The sequence below is a fragment of the Salvelinus alpinus genome, chromosome 32 (assembly GCF_045679555.1).
Source record: "Salvelinus alpinus chromosome 32, SLU_Salpinus.1, whole genome shotgun sequence".
NCBI classification, from domain to species: Eukaryota; Metazoa; Chordata; class Actinopteri; order Salmoniformes; family Salmonidae; genus Salvelinus; species Salvelinus alpinus.
The window spans coordinates 6,917,241-6,939,071 of NC_092117.1; the positions used below are offsets into that span (position 1 = coordinate 6,917,241).

At 41.0% G+C, this 21,831-nt stretch overlaps 1 long non-coding RNA gene across 1 annotated transcript; it reads right to left on the reverse strand.

Moving 5' to 3' along the window:
• Positions 1-1,030: 1,030 nt before the first annotated feature.
• On the reverse strand, positions 1,031-14,519 carry LOC139562077 (uncharacterized). The gene is made up of 2 exons (XR_011672297.1): positions 14,342-14,519; positions 1,031-2,383 (listed from the first exon to the last, which is right to left on the reverse strand). It is a non-coding gene; the product is annotated as an uncharacterized lncRNA (long non-coding RNA).
• Between the last annotated feature and the right edge of the window lie 7,312 nt (positions 14,520-21,831).

Sequence of the window (21,831 nt, forward strand, 5' to 3'; positions counted from 1 at the left end):
AATCTATGGATTTCATATGACTGGGAATACTGTTGGTCAGAGATACCTTTAAAAAAAAGGGTAGGGGCGTGGATCAGAAAACCAGTCAGTATCTGTGGTGACCACCATTTGCAGCACGACACATCTCCTTCGCATAGAGTTGATCAGGCTACTGGTTATGGCCTGTGGAATGCTGTCCCACTCCTCTTCACTGGCTGTGAAAGTTGCTGAATATTGGCGTGAACTGGAACACTCCGATCCAGAGCATCCCAAACATGCTCAATGGATGACATGTCTGGTGAGTATGGAGGCCATGGAAGAACTGGGACATTTTCAGTCTCCAGGAATTGTGTACAGATCCTTGCGTCATGGGGCTGTGCATTATCATGTTGAAACATGAGGCGATGGCGGCGGACGAACGGCACGACAATGGGCGTCGGTATCTCTGCATTCAAATGACCATCGATAAAATTAAATTGTGTTCATTGTCCGTAGCTTATGCCTGCCCATACCATTCCACCACCACCACCATGGGGCACTCTGTTAACATGGTTGACATCAGCAAACCGATCGCCCAAATCAAAGTTTATTTGTCACGTGCGCTGAATACAACAGGTGTAGACCTTACAGTGAAATGCTTACTTACAGGCTCTAACCAACAGTGCAGTTTCTAAGTTAAAAAAAATAAATAATAAATGACGCCGTACACGTAATCTGCGGTTGTGAGGCCGTTTGGATGTACTTCCAAATTCTCTAAAACGATGCCGGCGGTGGCTTACGGTAGAGAAATTAACATTAAATTCTCTGGCAACAGCTTTGGTGGACATTCCTGCAGTCAGCATGCCAATTGCACGCTCCCTCAACTTGAGACATCTGTGGCATTGTGTTGTGTGACAAATCCGCACATTTTAGGAGTGGTCTTTTATTGTCCCCAGCAGAAGGTTCACCTGTGTAATGATCATGCTGTTTTGTCAGCTTCTTGATATGCCACACCTGTCAGGTGGATGGATTATCTTGTTGTCGTGGAAATTACCACCAGGGGCAGCTGGAGTCAATATTAAATGAGAAGTTATTTATTATCAGCAAGCTGGAGAGGTTCCAACAAACTTAATGCACCATAGTACAGTTGGGGCAGTCTCGTTCTCTTATATACTGCTTACACAGACAAGTTATATTTGCATGATTTACAATATTCATAATTAATTCATCAACATTTGGTTCCTGTATGTGGTCGACCAATACCTCACAAGGCGGCTTCTCTCCAAGCTGAGACCTTGAAACTGAGATATTCCTTTTGATTCCCAGAACAATGTCCTGGGTGTACTGTCAATTGGTCTGAGGAGGAGGTCACAGTCACCTGCATGAACCAAGATAGAGGGAAAGGAGATGCTGTGTACAATTCAATGCTACCTCTTCAGACAACATTTTCCCTCACATTCCCTGCTTTTATCACTATGTGATAATTATCATTACATTTTAAGGTAAGCGTCAGATTATAGCTTCTATCAAAGGAGCTTCTATCAAAATACATAATAAGTAAACAAAATCAATGCACAAAACCACAGACACTTTCAAACCCTTCATTCTGGGTTGTACAATCCAACTAGTAACTGATTGTAATTCCATAGCCCTTACTTGTAAAACCATTGCAGTAGAATGATACAGTTACACATACGCTTCATAAAACCACAGACAATTTCATTTATGGATTCTGGCAATGACATTTCAGATGGAGCTTTTGTTGTGATTGGCATGTTAATGACAAATTGGTATCTCAATGCATTTTTTGTCTAAATTACTATGAATTTCGCAGTGTGCAGACCTCCACAATCAACCTGATACCCCAAATAAACAATTTTGGACAAGTCTAAATCAATTATGGGCACGGTTGACCACCCTCTCCCCGGCATTCATTTTTCTTGCGTTTCTTCATTTTCTTTTTCAGATAGTGTTTCAGTTCGTCCTACCAATGGCACATGTTCAATGTAGATGGCCCTTTATTATGTTCCAATTTCAATATCGGGGGAATAATCTGATTTTCCCAAGCAGACGAATCTCTCACCTGAGCTGCCACCATCCTTTACAGTCCATTATGTCTTGTCCATTTTCCGACCAGTACACAGAACCATGAGAGATGTTTGGACGGGATCTCTCTCTATGTCCTCTCCACGTGGACTCATGCCGCACTCCTGAGAGAAAAAGCAGTTGATAGCTTAGACTGGATGCTGTGTACAGGTTGCTGACTCGGACTCTGGTCTCCAGTAGAAGTGGTGAAGGACAGGGCCATAGTGAATGCCATTGTTGCCATCACTTCAGCCGGTTAGAGGGGGTGAGGCTCACTCGGTCTAATTATCCCTTCCATGAAGTCTTGATAGATACCATCTGTGGTCACCTTCGCCTTAACCTCGAGAGAGGACAGATCAGAACAACAGTTTAGTTAAGGGTATTTCTGATTCAGGAAATCCAGACAAACTATTCACTGTATGACAAATTATTACTACCACCAATATTCTTAATACAAATGTCTAAAACAAATGTCAAAGAGAATAACAACGCACTGTTGAAACCATTTTTGAAAATAGGCTTCTCCTCCCCTATCACATTGGCGACCTCACCGCAGAGATACAGGGTCAGGGAGTTAGAGGGCTAATCCTGCAGACACAAACTGGTGCGATTTGTGTTACAAAAAAACAACAACAGCAATACACTTCTTCATATAAAACAACTTATCCTTAACCCAATCAAGCTCTCTTTCTGTAAGGTTACCTGCTTTGGTCCACATCAATATTTCATACGCACCGAGGGGTATAGCAAGTAATGGCATAGTCTCAGCACTGTCTGGTAACAATCCACAAACGCAACAATCTAATACATTCTGTAGTACAGAGACATTACTAGATAATTGCAAGAAAGTGTTTGACCCAGGGAAAACTTCTATCCATTTGGAGTAACTGTCAACCATTACCAACATATATGTTTTCCTTTTACAGGCAGGCATGTAAACAAAATACATTTGCATATTTACCAAAGGGCTCCAGGGGACTGGTAATTCCCCCTTTGGACACATGACTCACATCGGGATTCATGCGTCCAAAAAACAACAATACTGCCAGTTAAATACCATTTGTACTAATCAGCAGAACAAATCAAAATTGAATTACAACCCTTGATAACTCCAGAAGGAAATAATTGTATCCCATAAGGTCATTCAAGGCATAGTAAAATAGACTAGAGACAGGTTTCCCTCATTCGGGGGCAGCACTCTCTCCTTCTCGTGGTCTGAATCACACATAGGACTATTGATCAATTATAAACTTCTTCCTAATTAGCAGTGTTTACATATTACATTTAAATCTCACCCAATATCTCTAGCCTTAATGAGGTCATTCAACCCCAGTAAGTGAATATGTCTTTGCCTTTTCTTTCCCTATATTCAGACTCATTATCCAAAGACATTTCAAACATTTCTGTACCAGGTTTACATTGGGTTTTTCAGTACATTTCTTATCAGGAGTATTTGCATGTGTGCAACCAAAATCCGGAAAATAGAAACTTCAGAAAATTTTATTTGTGTGCCCTTTAAGGTGCATTTTTTCCCCAACCTATGAAGAACCCACTAAAACCAAATATAAAGACCCAACACAATAAATCAAACACGGTACTAACACAAATGACAAATATTCATAACAGGTGGGTTGTGTGTGGGTGCTGGCATGTGTGGTAAAATGTAGGGTAAAAAACAACAAACAAACAAAATGGCCAAGCCTTACTTAATTTGGAACTGTGTCCAAAAAATCTTAATCGAGCTTACTGCATCTTGGGCAGGAAGTCTTGATAAAACCATGCATATACAGAATTGTACTTCAGATACAGTGTCCTGTTAAGCAACATAGGCACTTTCTAAAGTAAAGCTTCCCAGAGCCCGTTTCTTGTAATCTTATCATTTTGACTTGTTACATTGACATATGTCCTGTGCTGACTGCCCCTTTGACATCAACTAGTCAAAATATGAAACCTGTTGTTTAAGAAATCTGCTAGGTCCTTCAAAAAGTAGGCGCTGGCTTATCAGCTCAATACTCGGTACCTAAACATTTACTTGGATTTATTTCAATTTTGGACACAGTTCCACGTATCGAAAACAGATTATTGTTTTAGATGACATTACCTTCTTACTTAAATTACTGGTGTTACCAAAATTATATAATTGAGTAATAATCATTGAAAATTGTCAAAAAACGTCTCTTATTCAATTACTCATACCTCTGTCCCAATGTGTCCCTTACAGCCTCTGAGTTCAGTGAGTACCACTTATTTTCACTGGCGGCGTATCTATTTGTCCACAGGAAGCTTATCTCTAACCCAAACACCAGATGGCAGCCTCTAATTTAATATCAGTCCATCTGTTCGTAATGCAACTTTGTATTGAAACTTCAGCTTCTTCAAATTACTAAAATGTGGCATTATTAGAGTGCTATCTGAAAGCCACTAATATTGCCATTCACTTTGTTACTCTCACTAGTCTCCATTTCTGTTTTCTTCAACTAGGACCCTTTCTTCCCAATAGGAAGACCCTCTCAATTACTACTGCTAATACACATGGATCACTCTCTTGTAAGGGTTTAAAACAAACAAAACAAACATGATAACTTTCTCCAAATTGGACGTCATTGTTGGCATTTTAGTCTACCCTAACAATGTTACTTATAATATTTATTATTCATTTCTGTTGGATATTCACTTTCTGCTTCACACTTATTAAATGTCTATTATTTTAAGATTAACATGTAATGCGCCAAATTTATAAAATATATCTGCTAATTCAGAAGGGAAGAGAGAAACTTTGGAGGGAGCTTCCTTTTTGAGATAGCTCTCTAGACTCGGGTTTCTTTCTGGGATCAAGTCTATTAAAACGGGGCTAGCACTGCCTATCAACCCACTGTAGATGGAGTGTTCTGTTCATAATAAGTCTGGCACCTGAGACAGGATAGACTGGGCCTTAAGGTTAGTTATCATCTATAGTTTTATTGGTTAGGGTTAAGTTAAGTCCTGTACATTTACCAAAAGTGGATATGCGCCAATCTTTGTCTGAGACTTTATTTCCCAGACCCTTTAGGCAGTCATACAATTATTTAACCTTACTTTTATCAAATTATCCATAAAGGGACCACACTGAACATTTCTCAGAATACTTTTGCACCCCTTACATACATCTACGTGTGGGTATGCAAGTTGTATATTATTATCATTTTTTCCAGTGTTACTTTATCAAATCTCTAGTAACCCATTATACTATAGAAATTTCCAAATGCCTGAAGGTACCACGTTCATCTGTACAAACAACACTACGCAAGTATAAACACCATGGGACCATGCAGCCATCATACCACTCAGGAAGGAGATGCGTTCTGTCTCCTAGAGATGAACGTACTTTGGTGCGAAAAGTGCAAATCAATCCCAGAACAACAGCAAAGGACCCTGTGAAGATGCTGGAGGAAACAAGTACAAAAGTATCTATATCCATAGTAAAATGAGTCTAATATTAACATAACCTGAAAGGCCGCTCAGCAAGGAAGAAGCCACTGCTCCAAAACCGCCATAAAAAAGCCAGACTATGGTTTGCATCTGCACATGGGGACAAAGATTGTACTTTTTGAAGAAATGTTCTCTGGTCTGATGAAACAAAAATAGAACTGTTTGGCCATAATGACCATTGTTATGTTTGGAGGAAAAAGGGGGAGGCTTACAAGCCGAAGAACACCATCCCAACCGTGAAGCACGGGGGTGGCAGCATCATGTTGTGGGGGTGCTTTGTTGCAGGAGGGACTGGTGCACTTCACAAAATAGATGGCATCATGAGAAGGAAAATTATGTGGATATATTGAAGCAACATCTCAAGACATCAGTCAGGAAGTTAAAGCTTAGTCGCAAATGGGTCTTCCAAATGGACAATGACCCAAGCATACTTCCAATAGGCTAATTGTTAAAAACTGAGTTTAAATGTATTTGGCTAAGTTGTATGTAAACTTCCGACTTCAACTGTATCATCTTCTCGAGGAAATCTGTGTCAGGTGGCATTAATGAACAGCCCTTACCCGTATCAACTGTTATCCTCTCAAACTTTTCAATGGCTTCTCCTGTCAGTGCTCATTACCTGTAGATCGACGGGTGGTGGTTCACAGAACCCCTAGATAACGTTATAGATCGAAAAACGACACGGAACTGTTGGGGTATTCATTCAGACATGCACCTCTTTCACATCATACAGAATCCCTATATAACATTCTAAATCTTAGGTATTCACATCTACACCACTCCATATGTATCTTCAATGGTTCGATAGCCTTGCAAAGAATATGGTACACTCTAGCCTCACAGAACTATGGTACAGTGGTCCCAGACCACATAGACAATTCCCAGAAATGCCTATAGACTTGCCGCTACTTCCTGTACATATAAAACAACACCCCGTGCTCAATAACACCTCGTGCTATTACTAGTAGTCACAGACTACGATGGGCGGTGGTGGACGGAACCCCTAGATAACGTTATATATTGAAACTTACTATCTAATCACTCCAACCACTCAGTACTAATAATATATCTTATTATGCAAATTTCAATTCTCTTATTATCCACATTTCCGTCGTTTGTTTGAACTTCAGCTTACCACTTATCCAAATGTCAATCTCTTAACACCTAACTTCAACACTCACACAACTCTAACATTCACTTAGTACTAGTCTCAAACACACTCAGTAAAGTAGGTCTTTGTGCCTGAATAGATCAAATGAAACACTAACGTTGTCCTCATCTAGTTTTAGGAGATTCAACTATACATTTTCTTACATTTTTGGAATATCCTGTTTGTTCTAAAATGCATGCAAGTATCTGTGCCACTAAATCAAGAAAATGCATAAAATCGTTTTTAAAAACATTTATTTAAAGGAGCATTATGTAGAATTTTTGCATTATGTGATAAAATGTCCATAATATATCTGCAGTAATAGTGGAATGATAGTGTTTCACCCCCCAAAAAAGAAAAAAGAAAATGCTTTGGGCAAATTATGAATTGCATTCATAATTTCCGTTTTTCTGATGGTCAACCTAAGACGGTGCTCTCTTGTTTTCAAATTGGAGGGCTGCACCTTCCCTCTTTGAGCAGCGTCACTCTGAGGCCTGATCATCTTCTTCCGAGCGCAATCAACAATGCTGGATTTTTTAGGCAAGCAGCCAGCCCCACTGGTTGCGGATAAATGTGCCAAAAAGAGCAAATATAGGTAACAATTTTAATCGCTGGAGAGAAGTTATGGCCCTTAAAGGGCTGAAGTCGGATGCAGAGATGGCCTGTTTTCTGCTTGACAGGTTGCAGTACCAAGACATTGCGCCAGCTACAGTAGCTAGCTAGCTAGCTAATGTCAGCTGTGATGTTTATGAATGGAGAATCCGGGTTAGCTTTATGCTATCTAAATTATATGGCGCTCTTCATAAGTAACTAAGGTGTACATGGTATTTACGTTATAAAACCAGTCAGGATATTGACATAAGCATGTGTGTTTTTGAGAGTCATTATCATTTAGAATGAACTTACATTTTAGAACGTATTTACATTTTGCAATGGCGGCTAGCTAACGTTTCATGTGCATTTCTCTGTTTGAGAGTGATAGAACTATAATGACGCTCGGCTGTAACGTTAGCAGCTGTAATGATGCTCGACAGTATGGTTACCTTGCCTTTATGAGACCAACCAATACCTCACGAGGCACACTCTGGCATTCTCTCAACCAGATTCACCTGGAATGCTTTTCCAACAGCATTGAATTCTAAATAAATCACTGACAGTGTCACCAGCAAAGCACCCGCACACAATCACACCTCCTCCTCCATGCCTCATGGTGGGAACCATACATGCGGAGATCATCCGTTCACCTACTCTACGTCTCACAAATACACGGCGGTTGGAACCAAACATCTCAAATTTGTACTCATCAAATGACAGATTTCCACCAGTCTAATGTCCATTGCTCCTGTTTCTTGGCCCAAGCAAGTCTCTTCTTATTATTTGTGTCCTTTAGTAGTGGTTTCTTTGCAGCAATTCGACCATGAAGGCCTGATTCACGCAGTCTCCTCTGAACAGTTGACGTTGAGATGTGTCTGTTACTTGAACTCTGTGAAGCATTTATTTGGACTGCAATTTCTGAGGCTGGTAACTCTAATGAACTTATCCTCTGCTGCAGAGGTGACTCTGGGTCTTCCTTTCCTGTGGCGGTCCTCATGAGAGCCAGTTTCATCATAGAGCTTGATGGTTTTTGTGACTGCACTTGAAGAAACTTTCAAAGTTCTTGAAATTTTCCGGATTGACTGACCTTCATGTCTTAAAGTAATGATGGATTGTCGTTTCTCTTTGCTTATTTGAGCTGTTCTTGCCATAATATGGACTTGGTCTTTTACCAAACAGGGCTATCTTCTGTATACCACCCCTACCTTGTCACAACACAACTCATTGTTCAAAGGCATTAAGAAGGAAAGAAATTCCACAAATTAACTTTTAACAAGGATCCCCTGTTAATTTAAATGCATTCCAGGTGACTACCTCATGAAGCTGGTTGAGAGAATGTCAAGAGTGTGCAAAGCTGTCATCAAGGCAAAGGGTGGCTACTTTGAAGAATCAAACATTTTAAATATATTTTGATTTGTTTAACACTTTTTTTGGTTACTACATGATTCCATATGTGTTATTTAATAGTTTTGATGTCTTCACTATTATTCTACAATGTAGAACATAGTCAAAATAAAGAAAAACCCTTGAATGAGTAGGTGTGTCTAAACTTTTGACTGGTACTGTGTATATTTCTCATATATAAAGACAGCGGAATACAACACACTCTCTATATGTGGCATGGAGTCAAGAACCTGGCCAAGAAAATCCATTTAGGAAGTATGTAATGATAGATATCACAGTATATATTTTTTTACTTTTATGATGTGACGATGTTGCTACAGTGTTGTAATTGTTATCATATCTAGACAGCACAGAACTAATCCTGTGGTGCTGCAAAAGGGCGGGCACATACGAGGAGTTTGTTGTCATATTCACCTTGTATTGTCTATTCCTGTCATTTGTGTTATGTTTGAGAGATGATGTACTTACTGTATTGTGCTTAGTTGTGAGCTTGCACTCGTCCCTGAGTTGCTGAAATCATATCTGCAATAGGCAATGACACTAATTATTGAAAAAATGCATGCATTGCTATTGTATGTTTCAGGACATGTAGAGAGGTGTTATTCACCATGTGGTGAATGAACACACATGGACACTGGGACATTGTGAACATGACTTCCTGGGGAACAACCAAACCATGGAATGGATCAAAAAGTTCTCCCCAGCACATCAGGCTCTCACAGACATCATCCTCAACGCAAGGTGGCTGAAGAATCTTCATAAATACCTGAACTTCGGGTGGGTTACATATTTTCTCAAGAATCCTTCACCCTATTTAGTAATTGGTTACAGATAATGGTCCATTATGTATTACTGTCCTCGGGGACCACCAGGAAATGCATACAAATATATTGGTCTATTGGTCACAGAGCAGATGGTTGGGAAACCCTGCATTAGGGTGATGTTTGCCATGCACACAGCTGAAGGAGGATTACAATTTAGTTGATTTCATGACGTATTCATTATGACTTCTGTGTTCTTTTTTGTGTCTTTTTTTAATAATTTTTTTACAGATCAACAGCTGATCTTGAGTCCTATCAGAACCATATTCTGATGTATGCCAGAAAGCATTTTTCCTTTTCACAACCAGTCTGAGGCCAGAACACTCCTGGCAGCACTAGATTACAACTTCCAAACGGACAGATCAGCCAGGCAGAACGCAGATGGAACCAAGATGAATGTCCCCACTCTATTTACATTTACATTTACATTTAAGTCATTTAGCAGACGCTCTTATCCAGAGCGACTTACAAATTGGTGCATTCACCTTATGATATCCAGTGGAACAACCACTTTACAATAGTGCATCTAACTCTTTTAAGGGGGGGGGGGGGGGTTAGAAGGATTACTTTATCCTATCCTAGGTATTCCTTAAAGAGGTGGGGTTTCAGGTGTCTCCGGAAGGTGGTGATTGACTCCGCTGACCTGGCGTCGTGAGGGAGTTTGTTCCACCATTGGGGTGCCAGAGCAGCGAACAGTTTTGACTGGGCTGAGCGGGAACTGTACTTCCTCAGAGGTAGGGAGGCGAGCAGGCCAGAGGTGGATGAACGCAGTGCCCTTGTTTGGGTGTAGGGCCTGATCAGAGCCTGAAGGTACGGAGGTGCCGCTCCCCTCACAGCTCCGTAGGCAAGCACCATGGTCTTGTAACGGATGCGAGCTTCAACTGGAAGCCAGTGGAGAGAGCGGAGGAGCGGGGTGACGTGAGAGAACTTGGGAAAGTTGAACACCAGACGGGCTGCGGCGTTATTTGAAGTCAATAGGTTAGAGAAGGAAGTTTTGAACAACATAACTTATAACTTTTCATGTCTGCCCCACGCACCTGTTCGCACTCAAACGTTGGCCAAACACAGGGTCTTTCTAAATGAACATTTCCTGAATTGCTTACATCCTCTCTCCTTGTCTCCTTTTCAAAACCTATTGGAGAAGAGGGTCAGAAGGGAATGACCCTGGACCTTCTTCTACCATGTGATTTAAGAAGTAGGCAAGGACACATGCAAGAACATTTTTTGTCATTGAATATAAACAGGAACTTCTAAGTGTATTTGCAGTGTATTGTAAACCTTCCAATCTCATTTCTCTAAACCATTGAGGGAGGTGATGCACAACCTTATGTCTTCTGTTGTACTCAGATTGCAAGATCTGTGACCTTACTGATTGTCCTTGAATGTAACTTTTAAAAATTTTACAACACAATGCATACTCTCAAATTATGTTGACTTATAGCTATAGAAGACTGTATGAAAAAAATGCAAAACGTTGGAGTGTCTACTCACTAAAGACTAAGAAGACATATTGATACATTCCAGACCTACAATGCAAGATTTTGAGGAAGCGGTTGGAATCTGGTGGTGGGATGCCAGGGAGTAGAACCCTACGGCCCGAAGACCCTAGAAGACTTGGACTCCAATCAATCAATCAATCAATCAATCAATCAATCAAATGTATTTATAAAGCCCTTTTTACATCAGCGATGTCAGAAAGTGCTATACAAACCACCAAACAGCAAGCAATGCAGATGTAGAAGCACGGTGGCTAGGAAAAAATCTCTAGAAAGGCAGGAACCTAGGAAGAAACCTAGAGAGGAACCATGCTCTGAGGGGTGCCCAGTCCTCTTCTGGCTGTGCCGGGTGGAGATTATAACAGTACATGGCCAAGATGTTAAAACGTTCATAGATGACCAGCAGGGTCAACTAATAATAATCACAGTGGTTGTAGAGGGTGCAACAGGTCAGCACCTCAGGAGTAAATAGCCATTCAGAGTTAGAGACAGTACATAGAGAGTCGAAAACAGCAGGTCCGGGACAAGGTAGCACGTCCGGTGAACAGGTCAGTGGTCCATAGCCGCAGGCAGAACAGTTGAAACTGGAGCAGCAGCATGACCAGGTGGACTGGGGACAGCAAGGAATCATCAGGCCAGGTAGTCCTGAGGCATGGTCCTAGGGCTGATAGAGAGAGAAAGAGAGACCCCCGAAACAAACTATTGCAGCATAAATACTGGAGGCTGAGACAGGAGGGTTCGGGAGACACTGTGGCCCCGTCCGACGATACCCCCGGACAGGGCCAACCAGGAAGGATATAACCCCACCCACTTTTCCAAAGCACAGTCCCCACACCACTAGAGGGATATCTTCAAACCACCAATTTACTACCCTGAGACAAGGCTGAGTATAGCCCACGAAGATCTCCCCCACGGCACGAACCCGAGTGGGGCGCCAACCCGGACAGGAAGATCACGTCAGTGACTCAACCCACTCAAGTGACGCACCCCTCCTAGGGACGGCATGGAAGAGCACCAGTAAGCCAGTGACTCAGCCCCCGTAATAGGGTTAGAGGCAGAGAATCCCAGTGGAGAGAGGGGAACCGGCCAGGCAGAGACAGCAAGGGCGGTTCGTCGCTCCAGTGCCTTTGCGTTCACCTTCACACCCCTGGGCCAGACTACACTCAATCATAGGACCTACTGAAGAGATGAGTCTTCAATAAAGAAATAATGTCCTACCCCATTCCTCCACCAACAACTGAGGAACTTGTGCAATCACAAGTGAGAAGAGGTGTAGGTGAGTAAAAAACTGAAGACAGGAATATCAGGTAGAGTTGTATCAGACCTCAGAGTGAGTTACAACAAAGCCTGTAGGAGATGATACCTATGCAGTCAATGAATAGTTGTCTTTTTATAATTTCACGGTATAGGTACACTAAACCTCCACATTCCTCATTCTTTCCCTCCCTCCTAGAGTTGGGTTTCCCTCCCCCATAGGGGGACTTCTAGGCAGAGTTGCAAAGGAAAAGCCATATCTCAGACTGGCCAATAAAAATAAAAGATGGGCAAAAGAACACAGACAGTGGACAGAGGAACTCCCGGAGTCGCAACTGTTGACGTTGAGACTGATGTTTTGCGGGTACTATTTAATGAAGCTGCCAGTTGAGGACTTGTTAAGTTTCTGTTTCTCAAACGAGACACTCTAATGTACCTGTCCTCTTGCTCCGTTGTGCACTGGGGCCTCACACTCCTCTTTCTATTCTGGTTAGTGCCAGTTTGTCCTGTTCTGTGAAGGAAGTAGTACACAGCATTGTACGAGATCTTCAGTTTCTTGGCAATTTCTCGCATGGAATAGCCTTCATTTCTCAGAACAAGAATAGACTGACAAGTTTCAGAAGAAAGGTCTTTGTTTCTGGCCATTTTGAGCCTGTAATCGAACCAACAAATGCTGATGCTTTCAGATACTCAACTAGTCTAAAGAAGGCTAGTTTTATTGCTTCTTTAATCAGAAAAACTGTTTTCAGCTATGCTAACATAATTGCAAAAGGGTTTTCTAATGATCAATTAGCCTTTTAAATGATAAACTTGGATTAGCTAACACAACGTGCCATTGGAACACAGGAGTGATGGTTGCTGATAATGGGCCTCTGTACGCCTATGTAGATATTCCATAAAAAAATCAGCCGTTTCCAGCTACAATAGTCATTTACAACATTAACAATGTCTACACTCTATTTCTGATCAATTTGATGTTATTTTAATGGAATTTTAAAAAAGTGCTTTTCTTTCAAAAACAAGGACATTTCTGAGTGACCCCAAACTTTTGAACGATAGTGTACATACAAACCCTTTTACACCAAGTACATTACAATGACAGAATTTAAAAGAAGCAGTTTCATTTAGTTTTTGCACTACAGAATTCTTTGCCCCTCATAGTAACAATAATATGTTTATCTGTTGGAATACATCTCTAGATTAACAGTAAAGGCCCTGATGGACCAAGACCCTTGCTGCTGGACCTCTCTAAAGACCCCTCTGAAGCCTCCACTATCAAGCAACTAGGCGGAGACCTCCCTGCCTGCCTCACAGTCCCAACCCAAAAACTGATGCAGCACTTTCTCCATGTACCAGGCCACATACACACAACCTGATGACAGGAACATACACATGGACAGCTTAAGCTCTATGTCTGGCTGGCATAGGGAAGGAATTAGATTAAATTAGCATTAATATAATGCTGTACAGAGGGTCTACAGTGCCAGACCATTTTCATAGGCTTACTTTACTCTGTAAACATGGCCTTACTTTGGAGAGTACATTACCTCATTAAAGGCCAGCCGTCATCACATTCAATTTGCCAAGCAGCTCCTCCTAAAAGGCTCTTTGCAAAAAGTGACTTTACAACTTGCAAACGAATCAGTTAATTCAGATGAAATCTATAGAGGTCTTTACACAGCTAGATCCATTGAGCCACCTATGCTGCTACATCTTACCCGGATCACCTGTCACCCGTAGCTCTATTGAAAGATATTGTTGGCCTCTTTACCCTCCTCGAATCCTCCCATTCCTGTGTTCATGGGGCTCTACCTGCCTCTAGGGGTGTGTGTTATGTCCGGGCTGACACACACGTCTTTTATTTCTTGTTAGGTGACAAGTGACACAAGATTCTGGATCAAAGGTGTTTTTGATCTGGTTATATTCTGAGTTTCTGTTTTAGCCATTTATCAGTTGACCATCGTTCTTGGTAGCTAAGGGTTAACTTGCGTTTTATCATGTTCACATTGCATCTTAAAACTCCTTAAAGCTGGAATTAGTGAGTCGTCTGTGACCCCCCCCCAGGACGCAACTCTTTTGTTATTTCATTTGTAACGAAACCCAACACTGACCTCTTTTTCTCACTTCTCTTTTCGGGTCGAGTTGATCCAGATCCAATACTAATGATGATGACGCTTGTTCAGTAGAACATTTCTTAAAAACGATGTCCCTGCTGCCAGACCTGTTTATCTACAACTAGCTAGCTGCTGTTTGCATTCTTCAGTAGCTCCCTCATGCCCAAGCGTTCTCTCACGCAGCTTTGCGCTCTCCCACTCTCTCACAACCATACATAGTGTATATATAAACAACACAAGAAGCGGGGTGAGCCTAGGGTCATGGACGACTCACTGATTACCACTTTAAATATGCAATTGAGTTCATTTGTCCAGGGGTAGTTATGTGTTTTATATCCCAGTTGAAACTCCTCTGGAATATCGGTACCATAACCTAATCATTGCACGCCTCTGTCTTATTTCAATGTCCTGTGTCTTATTTCACCGGACATCCCATGTCTCCTTAAAAAGCAAGGCTTGGAGTAAGTTCTCAATTACCTACATAGACCTGGCACAAGTCATTGGTGTTAACTGTTGTTTTGACGGTGACATTTCACCCGTAGAATTATGTCAATGGTAACCAATTTTCAATATAGACAAACATTGTCTAAAATGTGTAAAATTGGGACTTTGAAACTGTATATCCAGAAAAAAAAACAATATGCAAACAAACTAATGTAAAATCATTATTTATTCAAGCACTCTTTCTGATGTATAAATAAAATCAGACATTGTCCCATTTAAACTTTGTTGTGCCGGGAGAAAGTGCAGTGATCACACTTTTGGGTGAGAAATAAACTAACAACCTTTAGAATCTTTGATATGACATGGTGCGCCCAGAAAGAAGGTTGTTGACATCCTGAAGATGCACCTGGCAGGTGTTTGTGTGTGGAGAATGCAAACTGAGGGAGAGGTTGTGTTCTGTTCACAGCAATTGGCATGATGCCATACTAATGTCTGGCAACAGACACGCTTTGGCATAACACTAGTGTGTCATCATGCCAAACGCTTTGAGAATCCTAGCGCTCAGGGTGGAACCAAGTGTACTGTGAATGGGGATCAGGGAAAGTGTCCCTGATTCTCCAAACACAGCAACTGGGGATGACAACTCGATTTCCTGCACCAAGGGCATCATGCTGCCACATCACAAACTGTGTGTAGTCAGCATGCTGGTGTTCCCGGGCATCATTTACATTTAAGTCATTTAGCAGACGCTCTTATCCAGAGTGACTTACAAATTGGAAAGTTCATACATATTCATCCTGGTCCCCCCGTGGGGAATGAACCCACAACTCTGGCGTTGCAAGCGCCATGCTCTACCAACTAAGCCACACGGGACCATCGTCTCCAGGCTCTGCTGCATTAGCCACTGCCAGCACGTCAACCCCTATACCGTCTGTGCTAACGTAAATAGCCGTTGTCTAGGCAGTAATGGGCGAAATGTGGCAGCTGGCTTACACAGAATTTTGGTTTGACCGCAACACTTCCTCTCTCTCTCTGTCAAATCATTTTTATTTTATTTTACTTTATTTAACTAGGCAAGTCAGTTAAGAACAAATGAGTCTATAGGCATCTCCCTGCAGTTGCCACAGGTGCACCTGGTACATGTGGAGGTGGTGGCTCACCATTCATCTGCCGGTAAATCTCTAGGACATAAAAACCAACCTTGGCTCTCGCTAAAACATAAGCCTCACCACCTCCCTGTTGTCTGCATCATTCAGCTCCCTGATGACTGAACAGTTGAACACATAGCCTATTATGATTATGTTCATACATTAACTATTTAACTATTCAAGAAAAAATACTTAATTTTTGTTAAATATATAGGCATTTTCAACATAATACAATCCAGAGAAGCAGCTATTCTATCACGTCGGAGAGCAAAAAGCCATGCAAAGGGGGAGTGACTCTAGGCTTGTTGAGAAAGGGGGTGGGGAGGGGGGAGAGTTTTTTGAAAATAGCCTAACTATTGTTGTAATATGGGAAAAATAGGTATTTCTCCTTTAAATGTTTAGCAAGTAAATAATGGAGCGCAATATGAAAACATGCAAACCAAATCACATGTGAAATGTTGTACGAGGAAGGACATTGCTTGCTATACACATTCTCATGGTTACAATTAACTTGCAGTGCTTTGTTTATCTACACCCACATACAAGTTGCAGTTATTAAATTAAACTGAACCTGTCACGACTTTTGTTTTGTCTTATTAGTTTCACCTGTGTTTCTGTTTGGTTTAATGAGCTTCCCTATTTTTAGTAGGTGGACCCGCCCTTGTTTTGTGCGGGATTGTCTTTATGTTACGTGTGTGCGTTTTAGGTAGAGGTGGATTTATTTTCTTAAACTTGGCACCCTGTGTTTTTTGGGTTGTCACGTTGTTGTCCGCGCCCTGTATTGTTGGGCTTATCATTTTGTGTGCCGAAGTAAAGAGCACTTTTCCCCAGTGGAACTCTCTGCGTCTGATTCCTTCACCCACCTAGTCCCGCGTGACAGAACCGGAACATGGACTCTGTCCTTTATCAATTTGTAATTAAAGGGATTCTCCGGTACTTGTGTATCAGGCTCCACTGAGGAAGAAGGAAGGGGAGGATTATCCTACTCAGTGAATTTAACAAATAAATAAATAGTGGAACATTAAAGTAATAATTTTTAGATAAAACTATACTACATATATTCCCATATCACCAAATAACTGATTCAAACTCATTGTTTTGCAATGAAGGTCTACAGTAGCCTCATGAGCACTTTCTGGGGTAGCACCATGGTGTTGCCGGGGGATAGCTATTTTGCGTCCTACGCTGGGTACATTGACTTCAATCAAATCTAGGAGGCTCATGGTTCTCACCCCCTTCCATACTGTACACATACACAGTAATTATGATGACTTCCAGAGGATGTCCTCCAACCTATTAGAGCTCTTGCAGCATGAATTAACATGTTGTCCACCCAATCAGAGGATCAGAGAATGAATCTAGTACTGAAAGCACAAGCTACAGCTAGATAGCACTGCAGTGTATAAAATGTGGTGAGTAGTTGACTCAAAGAGAGAAAAATACAATAGTTGAACAGTTTTGAACAAATTAATTTCCAAAAACATTAAGGAGAAGCAGCAGAGATAGAGAGGGAGCTAGCTATATTCCATTGTATTTTTTCCCCCACTTTCACTTGCTTAGCTAGCTAGCTAATGTAGCCTACTCAAACACCTGGCTCAAACAGAGAGGAATGCTATTTATGTTAGCTATCTGGCTAAGGCTATCCAACACTTGAACTCTTCCAAGTCAAGGTAAGCTTTCGGTTTTATAAATGTATTGCCACTGGGGCAGGCTGTTGTAACTGCTAAACTGCTTGCTGTACACTGTACTGCATGATTGTAGCGGGTTTACTAACGCGTTAGTTCTAGTAGCTATGTTGACTATGACGTTAGCTAATATGGTGACAATGGTGTAGGCTGTGTGTAGTGGTTATGGTATCAAGGTTTGGCTTGTAAAGGTTTTTTCGCCTGGTCACAGAGCTGTTGTGAGAGGAGGAAGAGAGCGCGTAGATACGAGAAGGAATTATACAACGAGCAAAGGGATTATGCTGTTTGTATGTGGCTGCTATGAAAGTGAACTGTGTGTGCAGGTGATCAGGGGTGTATTAATTCCGCCGATTCTGTTAACGTTTCTTAGCAGGAAGCAAACAAAACAGGGATAAATCTACCTGAATTTGTCCAGTAGAAACTATTGTTTGCAACTGTTGGACTTATGATTACACCCTAGATCAGCTAGATACAGGCAAGAGTGTGCAAGGCGATATTGAACGTGTCACTGTCTGTCACCTTGATTACTCCAATCGTAGGCTAGGTTGTAGTAACCTATTGAGGTAAGACAGTAAATCTGCTCATAGATGATGCATGTATGAACTATACATTAACACATCCAGCCCAAAGCGAGACGTTGAAAAAATACTTAGCAGTGGCCAAAGTTCTGGAGCATGTCTTTAATTATGATTGAATTCATCATCCCAGCGTCGGAAGTAACAGGGCATATTCCATAAACTGCATCCTGTGGCCTTCAGGATATCGTGCATCCCTAGTTCATAACACACAATCAGTTAATGTTAGGTTCTGAACATAAATTATAACATTTAATCTAAAATTGCTATTTTGATCATTGAAAATCATTCAAGAATGATCAAAATGATCAAGAATGATGAAAATAGCAATTTTAGATTAAACGTTATAATTTATGTTCAGAACCTAACATTAACTGATTGTGTGTTATGAACTAGGGATGCACGATATATCGGTGAAGATATCGAAATCGACGATATTAGCTAAAAATGCCAACATCGACATTGGCCCGATGTCTAGTTTAACGCCGATGTGCAAAACGGTACCCTGATGTCCCAGATCAGACTTACTTTATACAGTATTTCAAATCCTATGCACTTACCTTAGAGGGGAATTGGTAATACAGACCTGAAAAACATCTGGACAGCTGGGCTGCTCATGCTACAATACCAACACGCAAATAACCCAGAAAGTCCAAAACAAGAAATGCATCCTATATACCGTAAACATGCTTCCAAAAATAAGTTGCTGGGGTCTTTACTAAAATTGCATTGGCCAATACAGTAATACTGTAATATGCCATTTACGTAGCACACACTTTTATCCAAAGTGACAACAACCCACACAGTTTGGTATGTGACCCCAGTGGTTATCGAACCCACAACTCTGGTGTTGCTAGTGCAATGCTCTTATGAACTGAGCCATGTGCAGGACCACTTACAATACATAAGTACAATACAATACATTATTATAATAGATGTGGAAGATGTATGATTGCCATCCCTATGAGCGTATCCAGGGCCGGTCCTTGCCGTTCTGCCGCCATAGGCGAAACCAAAACATACGCCCCTGCAAAACTAGAATAGTCCCAGACATTGAAGCTAGGTTCAATTTAGGTTCTGAATGAAAGGTAAAAAGATATTTTCTGTATTTTTTAAATACATATTTTCCAGGACGTTGAATAGGCATATTTTCCAGACGTTGAAATCAGGTTCATTTTCGGTTCTCAATAAAAGTTGAAAATACGTATTTTACAGATGTTGAAAATATGTATTTTCAGGATGTTGAATTCAGGCTAATTTTTTATCCTGAATGAAAGCTGAAAATAAGTAATTTATAGACGTCTATGTTTGGGCCAAATCAAGGCTGGTCCAGACCGGACAAAATCTCAATCCAACATAGACGTCTATGAATGGTTCAGATTTGATCCGGACCGGACCAAAAACCAATGTCGGTGAATGTGGAAATCAAGTCCAGAACTGCACCAAAAAAAGATGTCGGTCTGTGCTTAATGAGGTGTAGTCTACAGTGTTGCATGAAATTGAATTTTATGAATGTCCTACGATACCAGTCAAGAGTTTGGACACACCTACTCATTCAAGGGTTTTTCCTTATCTTTACTATTTTCTACATTGTAGAATAATAGTGACAACATCAAAATGATGAAATAACACATATAGAATCATGTAGTAACCAAAAAAGTGCTAAACAAATCAAAATATATGTTATATTTGAGATTCTTCAAAGTAGCCACCCTTTGCACACTCTTGGCATTCTCTCAACCAGCTTTATGAGGTAATCACCTGGAATGCATTTCAATTAACAGGTGTGCCTTGTTAATTTGTGGAATTTCTTTCCTTCTTTATGTATTCGAGCCAATTGGTTGTGTTGTGACAATCCAGGGGTGGTATACAGAAGATAGCCCTATTTGGTAAAAGACCAAGTCCATATTATGGCAAGAACAGCTCAAATAAACAAAGAGAAACGACAGTCCATCATTACTTGAAGACATGAAGGTCAGTCAATCTGGAAAATGTAAAGAATTTTGAAAGTTTCTTGAAGTGCAGTTGCAAAAACCACCAAGCGCTGATGAAACTGGCTCTCATGAGGACCTCCCAGAGTCAGTCGCGGTTCTAGCTTGGGGGAACCCCACGGAGCCATATATTTGTGTTGGAACAACACAAAAAATTAACATTTAAAACGATATAAATATAAAGATATATACAAAAATATATACAATTACAGAGATCATTATAATGTTTAATCTAAAATTGCTATTTTGATCATTCTTTGTAACGGTACCCATATGTCCCAGATCAGACTTACTTCATACAGTATTTCAAATCCTATGCACTTACCTTAGAGGGGAATTGGTAATACGGACCTGAAAAACATCGGACCTGAAAACTCATAAATATCAAAAATAAGTAACAAAAACAAATAGAAACAAATTATAGTATATAAATACAAATAAAAAAGATAATTTAATTATTACACTATTACACTATTGCTAACAAAAAACACACAAATAAAACTAAATTGCACAAATCCTATATCAAACAAATACACAAATAGAATAACACACTTATAAAGCAGAGAACCTGATTATTACACTATTGCACTTCAAACAAGAAACACACAAACTAAATTGCACAACTGCCATCTAAACCCTGACCTTTCTTGCCTTCCTTGATGCAAAGCCATCAATTACATCATCATAAGAAATCTGCCCAGCAATTGCATGGTTAATACTGATGACAGCAAGGCCACTAAGGCGTTCCTGTGACATGGTGGACCTCAGATAGGGTTTGATGAGCTTCAGCTTTGAAAAGCTCCTCTCTGCTTCAGCTACGGTCACTGGAAGAGTAAGACAAATTCAGAGAGCAGTCCACAAATTTGGATACATTTCTGAGAGCTCCCTTTCATGTATAAATATCAGCAGCTCAAGCAGGGTCATGGTCTTCGATGGCAAGTCAGGAAAGTTCTTCAGTTCCTGTGCAAGCTCTCTGCCATCTAAGTCTGAGTGTTCTTTATAGTGCAGTGTCATACTAAGGGCCTCACATTGTTCTGTCAGCTCCTCATTTGAGAGACGTTGGAAGGTTGACAACACTCCAAACTTCTCTCCCACATTTTCCAACGTGGAAAATCTTTCCTGAAGGGCTGAGGTTGCAGCATCAACAACGACATTGAAAAATGTCACCTCCAGCTTCTTCAGGCCATCACTCAAAGGCTCATCAAATGATTCTTATGAAAAGTGTCGCTTTGTGGACCTCAGACGTTTTTGTTGTAGAACGGCCGCTACATTCATACCCTCGCAAATATCCTTGGCTGGCGTTTGTGCAGCCATAAAGCCTGATGCCCTGTAGTTGCTGAGACCTCTCTCTGTCTTTCTGAGATGACTGACTGCAACATCCACATGCATACTGGGAGACTGCATCAGCTTGCTCACATGTTGGATCTGGCTCAAGATGTCATACCACACCACTGTACAGATGCTGAAGCGGTATGATCCCACCTCCTCAATCTTCATCACAGGGTCTTTGGTTTGATCTCTCACCTCAATCAGCGCCTCTCTCACCGCTGCTGCCTGATACCTCAGTGGCTCGACACTCTTAGCTTTACTCTCCCACCTTGTCTCAGTCCACATCTTCAAAGTGACGTCCCCATGTTTTTTCAG